The sequence below is a fragment of the Lygodium microphyllum genome, chromosome 23 (assembly GCF_053477565.2).
Source record: "Lygodium microphyllum isolate KBCC chromosome 23, Lygodium_microphyllum_v1.1.10, whole genome shotgun sequence".
NCBI classification, from domain to species: Eukaryota; Viridiplantae; Streptophyta; class Polypodiopsida; order Schizaeales; family Lygodiaceae; genus Lygodium; species Lygodium microphyllum.
The window spans coordinates 79,037,891-79,052,417 of NC_141157.1; the positions used below are offsets into that span (position 1 = coordinate 79,037,891).

A 14,527-nucleotide genomic window follows, 5' to 3' on the forward strand; every position below is an offset into this window, starting at 1 on the left:
ATGTACCTTCTATTACCAAAAATCTATTGTTGATTGGACAGATGGCAGAACAAAATTTGCAAGAATCTACTGTCGGTTGGATAAATGATTTCAACTGATACACATGGCTATACATTCGAAAGTACAAGTCAGTTTTTTTAAAAAAATCAGATACACAATTTTTAGACATTAGGTGTAGGTGACATTGGCAAATGAATTATGCGAGAATATTTAGTGCATATAGCTAGAAGGGTGGCAAGGCTGCATGGCCTACCACCCAAAATTTTTCCTCTTTGTAACTGTCGCTATTTGCCTTGGAAATTTACTCTGCAACCGTCGCTATGAGCATCGCTATTAGCATCGCTATCAGCGTCGCTAACCAAATTAGCGATGACGGGGGTAATTTTTTCCATGAATAATTCCGTCGCTTTAAACGTCGCTATTGGGCCTATATGTTGTAGTGATAAAATATCATTTTTAGCAATATAGATATTTCCTTGTCACATTAAAAAAAAGAAGAATCTCATTCAATTCAAATCAATGCCATGGCTCCAAATCTTGAAATTCCCCTCAAATTTCCCTAAAGTGTGGGATATACCTAGCATCCATACAAGCACAAATAGTTATCCAAAGTTATTTGAGTCGCTTACAAACTAGAAGCATTAGTAAAATAGAAACAATTCAAATTTTAATAGCATTTTCCTTAAATGAAAGACATAGAACCTCTTGAATATGTGGAAACTTGAAGAGGGGATCTGTCAATAGGAAGTCATGGCACATGGTCTACTAACTAGGGTAGCTATATAAAGTTCATTAAAAAGGAAATATTTTCTACCAACATGTGGCATATGCTCCCCCTTTCATGCATGTAGCATATTTAGGGGGCTGAACAAGGAGTAAGAGATGACGGAACACATAGCACAAACATAAATCAATACAAACAAGGCAATGGGATGGAGATGGATTATGCTAACATTGTCATTGCTAGCATGAACATGGAAGAGCTAGAGAAGAAGATGTGGGGTAGCCAAAAATATTTCAATGAGAACTAAAAGACAGTCACAATAGAATTGTAGCATGCCAACCTATTGACTGTCCAATCACGTTCTTAGCGGTCCATCAAGAGATGAATCTAAGCGATGCCGGCTGGAACTCCCATGGAATGTGATGGGGTTTGTCGCCTAGGGTTTCTTGAGTCCGCCTGGCAATGGAATGTTCACGACTGAACCAATAGGATCAACTTGAAACTTGAGTCCCTAATGGTCAAGGTCTCCTGACAGTATTCTAGTGTCGGACATCCTACTTTACGCAGAGATACCCAAGCCGAAGCAGACCCATGTCGCACTTGGTACAAAGAGAATGGAAAATGAGAGGGATGCGGCGCTCCACTCTTTGCCCATAGGGCATAGTCCCATTCCGGTCCCCTAAAATGGCATGAATTCGGGTTCTAACCTAACAATTTCTAAGCATCGGTTGTCAGTAAAACCTTGTGATAAGCCTCTCGGTTCTCTGGGACCACGGTTCCATAGGACAAACCCGTCAGGGGTTCTGTCCTCCCACTTCCCTCACTTGGCATACTTTAGTTGTCTAATTAGCCCTATCACTTTTAGGACAGGGTTCGTTCATGTAATCTTATGGCATTGACATGAAAAAAATTTCAAATAAGTTCCCTAGAAGTACTTACTATTAGCAATTTATTAGAGATACAAATCTTGTTCAAAAGGGACAATATCCTCAATCCGTAAGGATGCACTTAATTTCCACCAAGTTTTCGCCTTGCACTAGTAACAAGGGCCCCTCGATAATCTATCGTGAGTCACGCTGATCATTTGAGTAGGATCTGGGGCAGGGAATTTACAACCAGAGCCCCCCTGGCATCCAAGTGTCCTCCTACGTTCAAACCAATCTGCGGAGAGACCTTTCATGGTGAGTTCGGTCCACGTTCCCATCATGGCTATTTAGAACCCCCTAGCTAGGATTGAGGGTCAAATGGGGGTGGTTTGGCGCACCCTCTAAACATTCAACTTGATTCACTATGCTCATTTATGAGTTTGAGGTTACACAATCTCTCTTTAAAAAAAATTAATAATAATAAGTTGAAGCAGTGTTCCTATATCTACAAGCACAAACAAAGGTGCAGATGACTGCTTGAGACATCTACTAAGGTGGGGTCCCTCTCTTGACCCTAGCATTTGTCCTTCTTGCCTTGGCGATAATTTCCAATATCCTCCGAAGGATAGGGAATACCTTCATTTCGTCCCCCCCATTGTGTGAAGGGAACGAGAAATTATGCAATTGGATCTATATCTGATAGTTGGCAGATGGTAGCTTTCTTAGCTTCCTAGCCTTTAAATCTAGGTTCTTATCTTAGAAGACACTTGAACTCTCTTGTATTAACATCAGATTGTGTCATGGTTAAAGGTGAAATACCATGTTGGAAAATATGGGAATTTTCCATAAGTTTGGGATATGTGGTCAAATCTTTGAATTTGTCATAACTTGAACTCTATAACTCCAAATGCCACCTTTTTAGTATTCAAAAAATAGGAATTGGGAGATTCCCAAACTCACTAATATTGTGTTGTGATATTTTCAAGGTCTTTTTAGCTTTATCAAGGCTAGATTTAGAATAGATACCAATGAGTGTTTTATTTGTCTCATGGCCCCCCTATGAAGTAACAATAGATTGGCTTCATTTCTTTAAAACCCTAAATAAGTTGAGTTGAGCCATATCCTTGCGTATATAGGGTTCATTTTTATTGAATGGCTCTTGAGCAATTATTAGTATTTCGTATGTGTGATTTATAGTTATCTTCAAGATGAATCCCTAGCAGCACAACTGAAACTGATCATGATGCCATGTAATCTAGAGGCGTCTCTTCCCTAGGACAATGCTGCAATGTAGGTCTTTGCTTTTGGGAATTCATTTCGATGAACTTATGAAAAATACAAATAGAAACTTGTATTTTTCTTTTGGGTGGAGGACGTCAAGTTATCAGGCCTAATGCAAAAGTGAACCACTTCCTTCTGAAGGTTTATAGGGGTGTAATACATACTTTAGTATTGCAATGGCCTAGATATACTTAACCGTTATCATAGCAATTCACAAACTTCATGTACTTGATTCAAGCCGTTACTTCTACCTTTCCAATTTCACAAACTTCGTAATGCAAAGAAAAAAGTACAATTTCAGCTTAATGAAAAATATGCATAAGGGTTCTAATAACCCATTTGTCAATACCTTCAAGCATGCTAATGTTAGTGCATAATCTAAAGCATTACGAGCGCAACCAATAAGGTCCTTGATGTTTTTTGCCTGCATGAATGCAAAACTTTTCGTGCAATTTACTCGTTCAAAACATGCCAAAGTGCAAGTAAACACAATTTCCAATATGATAAAATGATGTAAACTAAATTGTGGTTAGTTATCATAGACTTTCGTCGAATACCTTTCCCGTCCCAATGAAGTCAGCCTACGTCCTTAAGGCCTCCCATCAGGGTAGGATTTATCGGACGCACCTAGTTATCAAGTGACGCAGTTCCTTGACCAGCAGCTCCGTCAGTTGAAGCGGTATTCGTGTTCGATTGGACCTTATTTTGCTTGGGAGTCATCGTATGATTTGGCTTTTGCTTCGTGGCTACGCACCCAAGTTACAAGAGAGACGAATCCTTGTGGAAGGGACTCGTGCATGAGGACCTTCTCCAAGAGGGCCGGGGGGGAAAGAAAGACGGCAAGCTCGGAGTTCTTCAAAGAGGGAAAAAAAATTCATTCTCTCTCTCTCTCTCTCTTTTCTCTTAGTCTCCCTCTTTTCTCTTAGTACTCTCCCTCCCTCGCTCTCTCTCTCTCTCTCTCTCTCTCTCCAGCTTTTACCAACGTGAAGGGTCACCATCTCCCTTTTTTTTTTCTTATTCACACTTAAGCCCTTTTTATAGGGTCTTTGGGGGGGGGTTTTAGTAATGTATGGAGGTCCCCCCGCACTCCTCACATGGCATGCGGCAGCCCCCCCTGCCACCTCCAGGGCACGTGGAAGCTCCCCTGTTCCCTCCAGGCACGTGACAGCCCTGCTTGCCCCTCTAGGGCACGCGACACCCCCCTCTCTCCTTCCCTCTCTATCTCTCTCTCCCTCCCTCCCTCCCTCCCTCTCTCTCTCTCTCCCTCCCTCTCCCTCCCTCTCTCTCCCTATCTCTCTCCCTCCCTCCCTCTCTCTCTCCCTCCCTCCCTCCCTCCCTCCCTCTCCCTCTCTTTCTCTCTTTCCCTATTATGTTTAATGTTTTCTCACTCTCTCTCTCATTCCTTCTTTCCTTTTCTCTCTTCCTCTCTCTCTATCATTTCCTCTCTTTCTCTCTCAATACACATGATTTTTAACAAAAACAAGCAAAAGAAAATGAGAGAAAAAAAAGCAAGAGGGAACAATGCACTCATCGCAAAGGCCGAAGGTTGGATTCCGCGGCTCCTCTTCGCGATGGCGGCTCCTCTTGGTCCTCCGTACACTTCCTCCTCTTCTTTGTAAATGGCGGCAGCAACGACAAGAAGCTTTCCTTCTCCCTCTTTCTCTCTTTCTCTCCCTCTCCCTCCCAAATGAAAGATGGAGTTTGCTCTCTCTTTTGTTCGTTCTCGCAAAATGACGCCTCGGGTTTCGGCCCACGTTTTTTCGCCTAAGTACCGTCACTGCTAATTTGCGTCAAAAACCGCCATCTCTATGTGCTTGTATCCTTGTAGTGTATCCTATGTGCATTGACCTTGATGAAGAGACATTATCAGAAAGATGTAGGTTTCACCAGCATGCCATTGAAAATCCCCTTATGGAGGAGACTATCTGGCATCTAGATGGCATTGAAAATAATTGTTGTGAACTCTGTGATGACTATTTATGGAGGCTATCTAAACTCTTCAAATGAAGAATCTGGGCTCGATGATCTTGCTAATACTACTTCTCTCAATCATGAAGATGAAGATGACTCCTCACATGATATTATAATAATAATAATAATAATAATATATTATTATTATATATAAGTTTATATAATATCATTACACAAAGACACATGATTTTATATATACATTTATATAAAGACATAATTATAATAGTAATATCTATATGTCAATATTAAAGTTAATATTCATACATGTTCATGTACGTCCACGTTAAGTCCATCTTAATGATAGGTTTGTCATGTATCAGATTTTATAGTGGTTATTACCCTTCATTGAGGTGGTAGGGCCATGAAATATTTGAGTGTTGTGTTCCCCATACCTTCTTTTATAATCTCTATAGGGTCTCTCAATCATGGGATTGTTCCTATGTGATACGAGACAAATGGAAGAAAGCACCCATTGCACATGGGTGTTTGTAGTTGGGCATGCAAGTCGACACATGGCTGTCATAAATACATTTGCAAGGAAGGCTTGGAATGAAACATGTCTCCCATTCCAAAGGTTCTTTCTAATTAAAAAAATTATTATAGAATATTAACAAGGCTCACCGAAAACACCTAGAGATTACTAATAAACATGGAGAAGTGGTCAGATATCCCAACCAATACCATTGCCAAGGTCTGAACAGGCGTCAAGAAATTTGGTCTTCCCATGCATCATGACTAAAACTGCCTCACACATAATTTTTCTATTATGAAAATCGAGAGAAAAAAAGGAACATGAAGAATGAGAAAATCCAAACTTGATGAGAGAGCCAAGCTTCAAACTCTTCTTTCTTAGAATTTCTCTCTGTATAAGGATTGGGTTGGAAGACTTATAGTCCCCCTCTCTCTATTCTTCCTTTGAGCTCATGGCTATGGCACAGCTCACCGAGTCACCGCAAGCTCCCCATCACGTTGCCCTTGACCTACAGAGGGATGGCATCCATCTTAAGATCGACTTCTCCCAAGTCAACCTCGAAAACATTATGTTTTACCCCCCCCAACCCCGTGAAGATTTTGGGATCCAGAGGTGCGTGTGGCTACCATTTACTTGATGCGAATGTTTCCAAAAAAGTATGAGAAGCTTGAGGGTGTGGTTTAGAAGATATTTGGTAAAATTAGAGTTATTAGAGAGCATAGCCTTTGGGTGCCCAAGGATGAAGAAATTGAAAAGACTAAAGGCTATGCTTTTATAGAGTACACAATGCCTCAGGTCTAGGTGGACTTTTAGATGTGAATGCCAACTTGTGGATCATTGTTTGATTTCTGTTTGTGTGGTATACATAGAAGTCCAAGTTTGGATCACGCATTTGGTCTTTAAACTTATAATTTATATAATTTTCATGCATTCAAGAGTCTCAAATAGCTAGAGAACAAACTAATGGCGACAAATTGGATAAGTCCCATGTTTTTGCAATCAATGTGTTTGATGAATTTGACAAGTATATAAAAGTGTCAAACAAATGGGCACCACCGAAAGTCAAACCTTATAGTCTTGGGGTATGCATGTAGCTACTCTTGCAGGTGCATCTATACCATTCTAGACTACTTAGGTATGATCTCATCATGATTTACGTGTATTCAGGAAAATATTTTAACTTGGGTGATGGATAAACAAGGCCGAGACGAGTTTCTTGTTTGGTTTGGATTAGAGATTTAAGTTTATTGGAATGATGCTAGATTAGGGAAACTTGACCTTGTTTACCACTGTTCTGTAAGTTGAATTTTATGTAGTTTAGATATTTGTAGCTCCCCTTCGGTCTTACCTTTCCACAATTCATAAACAACGTGCAGCTATATGGGGTGGTGTGCCAAATAATGTGATACATTCATCCTTAGGTATGGCTCATCTTCTCTATTTTATGGTTTGTAATTTGGGAATGTTGCTAAATATGAATGCTGGCACTTGTATCAATTTTATGATCTACTCTTTTAGGTTAGACTGATTAACTTCTCTCTAAGAGAGAAATATATTGTGACATATAGTAGTCATGAACTAAGCAACCCTAGAGATACATAGGTTATTAACACAATATTAGTGAGTTTGGGAATCTCCCAATTCCCATTTTTTGAATACTAAAAAGGTGGCACCCAGATAACATGCCCATAAGTTTCTCAAAACCATATGATGTAACCTATCATTGGAAAGCGCTTGAAAGATGGAATCTATTGAGCTATAGAGCGCTCAATTTGGAGTTATAGTGTTCAAGTTATGACAAATCCAAAGATTTGACCACGTGTCCCAAACTTATGGGAAATTCCCATATATCCCCAATATGATGTTTATTGATGAATTTTATTTATTCTTTGGAAAACTACCTGCACAAGTGTTTACTAATGTCTAGATATGTTTATCTAGAGGGTAATACTTAATTTATTATGATATGAGGGCTAGGAAAGTGCTTAGAGAATTTAAGGAAAGTGTAGATGATTTTGCAAGTGATGGATTAGGGGGTGTGGTAGGTGTCTCTTAGCTAGTGTTCAAGTATAATTATTCTCTATTTATTCTTTGTGGTAGGTGTCTCTTAGCTAGTTTTAAGTATGATTTTGCAACTGGTGGATTAGGGGGTGTGGTAGGTGTCTCTTAACTAGTTTTAAGTATTTGGAAGTAATAGTTATATACAGTGAAAATTGGAGCTAACATGAATTATTGCTATTGAGTTTTAAGTGTGGCCTGTTTTTGCATGCAGTTCTTATGGTGTTATTGCTCTCCATCATTAATTAGTGAGAAGAAAGAGGAAGAGATAGCTAAAAATCTGAAAAAGCCATCCTCCATCACTACTTAGTGCTCAATTCATTGAGATTTTGAAGTCATTTCAGCTGCATTACATGACTTCAAAGACCAAATCTTTGCTTGTGTAAGATGCAAGTACGATGACACATGGTTACATTTGTGCCCTTCAAGGTTCAATTTATATACTAATTTGACTGAACAAACAAAGACAATCTTACACACAAAGGTGTTTTCAAAGGAGGTTGACAAATCCAAGCCATTACTTATAGGCTTGCAAGGACGTCCTCGAAAGGGAGCGACACATGATCGAAAGCAAAGCAAGTTTTTGTTTTCTACAAAGGTGGGGAGCCCAACAGAAGGTGATTCATCACCCCCTATCTCCTAATGACCATGAGGATAATAGAAATCCATTGAAAAGTTTAAACTTATTATGTTGAGGTTTATATAGCCACATTATTGAAGTGAATAAGAAGAAAATCAATGTGAGACCTTTATTAGATGATCAATGTGGCAGTAAACTTTGGTTCGCATAACTTTTTACTAGGGCAAGTCTGGATGATGGAAGAACATGTTTTCAAATAGATGGTTGCTTTTGTTATGTTGATTGTCAATGTGCTTCAACCAATGGGCAACCATTCAAAGACTTCTCTTGTAGTCATTGCAATAGTATATCAAAGCTTAATTACTTTGGAATGAGAATATATAGGGAGAAGCTAGTACAAGAAGAGAAGAGAGGAAATAGGGGAACAAGATTTGGTAGAAGATTGGACTACCTCACTAGACAAGAGCTTAGGCAAACAACACTTATTACCAAACCATGGCTATGGGAGCTTTGGAAAAAGGAGGGAGAGTCGAGAACTCTGATGCTGCCGTTGGTCGCTGCCGTGGAGTGAGAGGGTTGATGTTGGCCGTCAAGAGGGGGGGACAAGACGCTGCGCTGCCATGAGTTGGGAGAGGCCCACATCACCGCCAGCCGAGAAGGGGAGTGTTGGTGTGGAGAGAGGAAGAGGGTCAGACTGCCGACGTTGCCATGAAGCACTACAGTCATGAAGGAGGGGAAGACTGTCGACGCCGCCGTGAGAGGGAGAGGAGCTGACACGTTGTCACTGCCACCAGTCAAAAATCCCACTTGACCTCCTTCCATGTGGGCTTCTGAAAGCTCTAGAAGCTTTAGAAGCTTTCAATGTTGGGCCTCCTAAGCCCCCTTCCACATTACACCCCCATTCCTCTTTGTGGGTCCTCTTAGCCCTTGTCCATGTGGGCTTGGTAAACCCCCCCCACATAAAATTCTCCTTGCAAGGGCTTATACACCCCTTGCTTCCCTTTTTCTGTGGGGTCTCAGTAGACCTTGTAGAAAGCCACTAAGCCCTTTCCCGTGGCTTTACTAAGCCTTACCTTGAAAGGTTTTAAAACCCCCTCCCCGGGATTTAACCCCTTCACAAGCGGGCCCTTACACTTCCTTTCCCCCAGTCTCACTCCAGAATTTAGGACCCCGTGTTCCAAAAAGCCATGTTTTTAAACTCCATTTCTGTGGATTTTTCTTTCCATACATCTCCCATAAAGCTTACCATAACCCGTTTTTAGAAAAAACCATCATTCCTATTGCAACTCCCACAAGTCTTTAAGGCCTTCTAAAGCTGATTCACAAAGGGAGTTTCGCGTACGAAGAGACGGACAAGATCATAACTCTACGTCCAAGGCAAAAAGGTGGAATTCGCAATGGCCCCTAAGAAGGCACAAAAGGCGCAACCGCAGGAGGATTGTCTCCTAACATCCACGTGGACAGCTCACCACAAGTCTGGATTTTTCTTCCTAATTTTTATTTTACATTGTTATAATTCAATCGTGCGTGGATGATTTTTGGAGATAGGATGCATTTTTTGTCTTAAATACTTTGGTTAATTTAAAAGAACTAGCTCACGACAGAAGAGTTCGGCCATTAGTATTTTCAATAAAACGAACAAAATAAAGTGAGCAGAAGATTGATATGCATTTCTAGCAAGTAGTTTTTGTGCCTTGCAATGAATTGAAATTAGATTAATGTCCATATTTACAAAACAGAATTATGAAAGTACACTTTGATTAAGCATGGAAGGAATAAATCGCATATTGCATTATTGAATTTTTTTTTGAAATGATTCTTAAAGAAAGTTATTAGCAATCGTAGGAAATTGCTAGGATTACATGAAGAAGATTTAACTAGGCAAGTGGTCTAAAAACTTAATTTAACAGAAGGGTGTGTAAGTTCTGCATACGACAAATTCATTCGAAAATGAAAGTAGTAAAAGGCTGCATGTTTTAGCATGAATCTTGTTCGCATGTTATAGAATGATTAATTGGAATTATCCTATAGCCTATAGCCTAACCTATGCTTGATCTTAAACCGAAAAGTTAGGGTTTGAAATTCAACTTACGTGTAGACAATGACTCATGTGGATATGGAAATGATAGAGTAATTATCTTCAAGAATAGACAGGTTGAATTGGTATAAACCTAAACACCTAAAACCGTGTAGTACTCATTCAGAAAAGGGTCAATTCAATGCAACGTATCCCAAGTAACTGACTAGGGTTAGCATAGTGAAGACATTTATCTAGTCGCACGTATTGCCAAAAACTGAAACTCCTATACCCTAAATACTTGCCCACATTCAGTGAATGTAGGGATAGTAGGACATACTTGCGAGAAGTGATCTATGGTTTTCCTAAGAATCTCTCGCTAAGAAAATGAAACTCGAAACCCTAGGACTGACAATGTCAGCCTAATGCAATCAGGAACAGATTGTTTCGTGACTCCATTTGATGGGTAAATAGTCCCATAATTGATGCAACACTTGTGCAACAAGTTGTAGAGTTGCATGATCTTGTGATTTGATCACAAGGGAATGGCCAATTCCTCGAAATGAGAATTGGTAGATTCTTACGTAAGTTTATCTTGCAAGAGGATGAATTGTCCTGATATAGTACCTTTCTTGGGTAAAGTGACCAAGATACGGGGATTAGATATTTGCTTGGAGGCAAAGGACCCATCTATAAATTGGAATAATATATGAACTTAAGGTATTGACTAAGTCGGGTTAATAGGGTACGGCCCTAACCCAAGATATAGGGTTAACAAACAAACCCTTGGAGATCTTGCCAAGTCGCAATTGATCCCGGATCGAGTGCTGGATGCATTTGAAAAGAAGGATTCACTCCTTAGCATTTGGCCAAAAATAACGACCAATGAAATTGTCTGTGCTTGTAACAGTTTTAAGAGCACTGTTTTGCTTTGTTTGCTCAAAGAATTAAAGGATAAATAGATATCTAATGCTTCAGGTTGAAGGCCTGAAGGGAGAGGCAGCTTTAGTTACCCCTGACTGCCTGCCTGACCCTAACCAAGAGGGTTGTTAAGTGCGCCGGGAAGGTGGACCGAACCCGCCACGAGAGGTCTCTTCGTTGAGCGCTACTTGGAGCAAGAGGACGCTTGGGTGCCAGGGGGGGCTCTGGCCATAAATCCCTCGATTTCCAGGCCCTGCACAAGAGGCTAACATGACTCGGGATTTGATCTCGAGGCCCGCATACTAGTCTACGGGCAAAATCTTGGATTAGTGATCCCTGTCGATTGTTGGATAGCCTTTGGGCGGATTATGGGTAAGCCTACGGGCTGGACTTTATGTATTTTGAAATATAAATATGATAAGCTATTGAAAAATGAACTTGTTTGACATTGTTTTTCTATATCAAGTGCTATGATTACGTGAAGGAACCAGTGCCTAACGGGTTAATTAAGGAGGCTAATTGACACATGTCCAACTAAATGTGTTAGGTAATTAAATAACTAAAACAACCTAAGGAAAGTACAGAGGATGTGGCCATAGGTTTGTCCTACGAATGGGTGGTCCCGGTTGGCCAGGAACTTTTCTCAATCACGATGGACAATAGGAAGATCATTCAAAGAACACGAACAGCAAGAGCGTTGACCTAGAGTCTAAGTTATAGATGATCCCGATTTATATTGTTTTAGGGGAACGGAATGGGACTATGCCTTATGGCAGAGAGGTTGAGCTTCACATGCCTCTTGTTTCCCATTCTCCTTGAACCAAGTGCAGCGTGAATCCACTTCGGACCTGGCATTTCTACGTAAAGTAGTTCGCTCGAGTTCGACGCTAGTTGCCGTTAGGAAATGACCAATAGGGAAATCCCTAATTCAGGTCGGTCCTAAGTGGGAATAGCCGAAATACTTCCGCTGCGTGGTAGACGCGGAAAGCCCTAGATCGCAAACCCCGTAACATTCCATGGGAGTGCCGGGCGGAGATTTCTAGACATCCTTTCCGATGGACTGCTAAGATGTGTCCTGAAGATAACAGGTGGACACGTTACAGAATGCCAACTTGTGAATCATTGTTTGATTTCTGTTTGTGTGGTATACATAGAAGTCCAGGTTTGGATCATGCATTTGGTCTTTGAACTTATACTTTATATAATTTTCATGCAGTCAAGAGTCTCAAATAGCTAGAGAACAAACTAATGGCTACAATTTGGATAAGTCCCATGTTTTTGCAATCAACATGTTTGATGAATTTGACAAGTATATGAAAGTGTCAAACAAATGGGCACCACCAAAAGTCACACCTTATAGTCTTGGGGTATGCATGTAGCTACTCTTGCAGGTGCATCTATACCATTCTAGACTACTTAGGTATGATCTCATCATGATTTACGCGTATTCAGGAAAATCTTTTAACTTGGGTGAAAGATAAACAAGGCCGAGACCAATTTTTTGTTTGCTTTGGATTAGAGATTAAAGTTTATTGGAATGATGCTAGATCAGGGAAACTTGACCTTGTTTATCACTGTTCTGTAAGTTGAATTTTCTGTAGTTTAGATAGTTGTAGCTCCCCTTGGGTCTTACCTTTCCACAATTCATAAACAACGTGTAGCTATATGGGGTGGTGCGCCAAATAATGTGATACATTCATCCTTAGGTATGGCTCATCTTCTCTATTTTATGGTTTGTAATTTGGGAATGTTGCTAAATATGAATGCTGGCACTTGTATCAATTTTATGATCTACTCTTTTAGGTTAGACTGATTAACTTCTCTCTAAGAGACAAAAAGATTGTGACATATAGTAGTCATGAACCAAGCAACCCTAGAGATACATAGGTTATTGATGAATTTTATTTATTCTTTGGAAAAATACCTGCACAAGTATCTATTGATGTCTAGATATGTTTATCTAGAGGATGATACTTAATTTATTATGATGTGAGGGCTAGGAAAGTGCTTATAGAATTTAAGGAAAGTGTAGATGATTTTGCAACTTGTGGATTAGGGGGTGTGGTAGGTGTCTCTTAGCTAGTGGTCAAGTATAATTATTCTCTATTTATTCTTTGTTTCTCTCTTATAAGTTTAAGTTAATTGAGATTAATGGATGCTTTCATGCTGGTGCATATAGAGATGACAAGTATTTTGCTCTAATAGGCAAGAATGCAATCAACGTGTATGAGACTGAGACCATGAATCTTCTTGATAAGAAATCCTTGATAGTAGACAATGTCATGGTCTTTAGTTGGTCCCCCATAGACTCTATCATGGCTTTATTTGTTCTTGAAGGAAATGGAGGAAATAAACCTATTAGAGTGAGTGCATTTGGCCTTATGCTAAACTTTCATAAGATGCATTGTTTCTAGAAGTTGTAATTGTTGTTGTGCCTTCCTATTATGAATGGTATTTTTTTGTGTTGTGCATCATTTTTTTCTTCTAGCTCATTGTTGCTACTGTGTTGAGCAGGGTCACCCCCTTTATCTCTATCATTCACAATAGTGTATTTTTGGAGTGTCTCGACTGGACTTGCTGCTTTAATTGGTTCTTGCATAGTTTGACAAGTAAGTCTAGTGTAGATCCCCAATAGGGAGGAGCTCATACAAAAGGACTTATTCAGTGGTAGTGATTGTAAAATGTACTAGCAAAGCATTGGGATTATTTGGTCATGAAAGTAGATAGGTACACAAAAAAAGAGTACATACACTGGATTTGAATTGCTCTGAATCTAGGAGAGAGACATTCCAATTCCATGGTTTTGGAACTAGAAAGAAAAAATGAAAAAATTATTGCATTTGCAGGGGAGCCTAAAGGTCACAGATTTGCCATCTCATTCGTGGAGATGGACCTAGACAAGATGTTACACTCTACTCTATGAAAAGTCCAAACAATGTGGGGCGAGTAACAAAGTCGAAAATTTGAAGGGTAAGCAAGCAAATTTCCTTTATTGGTCTCCAATTGGGCAATTTATTGTTTTGGTTGGACTAAAGGCATACAATGGGCAGTTAGATTTCTACAATGCTGATGAATTGGAAACAATCGTCATAGCTCACCACTTCATGGCCATAGATGTAGATTGGGATCCAATAGGAAGGTAATGATTTTTAGAACTCTCATGGTTTTGGTTCAAAGGATATAGGAAAATATAGTACATTATAGAATAGTTACCATTTACTTCTAAGTAGTGTGATCTATAATCATTTGCATTTACTTGTAATCAAGTTTGTGTCAAGGTCAATCACATATGTACATCAAATTGAGAATGGTTTTAATATCTGGTCTTTCAGTGGCAAATTGCTTAATTGACTTCGTAGGGATAGGCTTTTCTAGGTAAGGAGAATGGGTTGAATTTATCCAGCTAGCTTATGCCTTGGAGTAGTACATTATGTGTTTCCATTTAGTGGAAGCTGGTGTTTGGATTTAACATATATGTGCAGTGAAAATTGGAGTTGACTTGAATTGCTATGAAGTTTTAAGTGTTGCCAGAGTAGTATGGGTTGAATTCGTACCCACACTGACTTATGCCTGGAGTAGTGGATTGCATGTTTTCATCTAATAGAAGCTCCTATTTAGAATTAAAATATATATGTAG

At 39.7% G+C, this 14,527-nt stretch overlaps 2 pseudogenes; both read left to right on the forward strand.

Annotated features, from left to right (window-relative positions):
• The first annotated feature begins 5,771 nt into the window (after positions 1-5,771).
• Positions 5,772-7,621, forward strand: LOC148016374 (eukaryotic translation initiation factor 3 subunit B-like; annotated as a pseudogene).
• Positions 7,622-8,447: 826 nt separating this feature from the next.
• Positions 8,448-14,241, forward strand: LOC148016375 (eukaryotic translation initiation factor 3 subunit B-like; annotated as a pseudogene).
• The last annotated feature ends 286 nt before the right edge of the window (positions 14,242-14,527 follow it).